This window comes from Marmota monax, unplaced genomic scaffold, assembly GCF_021218885.2.
Source record: "Marmota monax isolate L192 unplaced genomic scaffold, Marmota_monax_Labrador192_F-V1.1 WCK01_AAM20220418_F8-fsc00888, whole genome shotgun sequence".
Lineage (NCBI taxonomy): Eukaryota > Metazoa > Chordata > Mammalia > Rodentia > Sciuridae > Marmota > Marmota monax.
The window spans coordinates 89,788-90,996 of NW_026692632.1; the positions used below are offsets into that span (position 1 = coordinate 89,788).

Genomic DNA, 1,209 nt, shown 5'->3' on the forward strand with positions numbered 1-1,209 from the left:
ATTTCCCAACAGCACCACCCAGGGGAACAATTCTTGAACACCTTGGCCTTTGGGGGACTCTCAAGTCCAAACTATGGCAATCTGTTAAGTAAAAATAAATAAATAAATAAATAAATAAATAAATAAATAAATAAATAATAGGCACTCAGCCATCCATCCTTTGCTTTCCCTTTCTCCCCCATCCTTCCTCCTCTCCAGGCCCCCATCTCTGCTGGCCGCCAGCATGAGTTCCTTTAGCTGTGAGCCTAGACCTCCTACAAGCTGCGCTATGTGGAGACTCAGTGGGTGCACATCTCCAGCGTGTGCAGTGCCCACCGCACGGCGCGCTCTGCTTACTCTAACTACTCGACCCTGGTGTCCTCCTGGCTCTCCGTGCGCCGCAGCTACTCGTCCAGTTCCGGCTCCTTGATGCACAGCCTGGAGAACCTAGACCTGAGCCAGGTAGCCGCCATTAGCAACGATCTCAAGTCCATCCGCACTCAGGAGAAGGTGAAGCTCCAGGACCTCAAAGACCGCTTCGCCAGCTTCACCAGCGCGTGCAGGAGCTGGAGCAGCTGAACAAGCTGCTGGAAGCCGAGCTGCTGGTGCTGTGCCAGAAACATTCGCAGCCGTCCCGCTTCCGGGCGCTGTAGGAGCAGGAGATTAGCCACCTGCGCCTGACGTGGGGACACTACCAAAGAGAAGCAGGCGCTCCAGGGCGAGCACGAAGGGCTGGAGGAGACTGTGTAACCTGCAAGCATGCTAGGAAGAGGAGGTGCTGAGCCGCGAGGACGCCGAGGGCTGCCTGATGGAGGCGCATTTGGGCACAGAGGAGGCAGAGCTGGCCCGCGCTGAGGTCCAAAAGCATATCCACAGCCTGATTGACAAAATCGCTTTTCTGAATCTCCAAAGCCTCATTGTGTCTCAGCCTTTCCTTCTCTCTTTTTAGGCTCCCTCTCTCCTTTAGAACTTGTTCTTATCTTCATTTCTCCAACCTTCTCTACCTCTATTTTCTTACCACTGTATCTCCCCTTCAGTCTCTCTCTCTCTCTCTCTCTCTCTCTCTCTCTCTCTCTCTCTCTCTCTCTCTCTCTCTCTCCTCCCCCTCTTTCTTTGCCTCTGTCTATCATTCCTATCTTGCCATCCGCGGTCTCCCTGGGTTCCCTGCTCGCGCCCCCGGTCCCACCCACCCGCCAAGGCGCCCTTGGCACGGAGCAGGGCGAGCCCAGC

The 1,209-nt window shown here is 55.1% G+C and overlaps 1 pseudogene; it reads left to right on the forward strand.

The window, feature by feature from the left end:
- Positions 1–223: 223 nt before the first annotated feature.
- On the forward strand, positions 224–928 carry LOC124093739 (neurofilament light polypeptide-like; annotated as a pseudogene).
- The last annotated feature ends 281 nt before the right edge of the window (positions 929–1,209 follow it).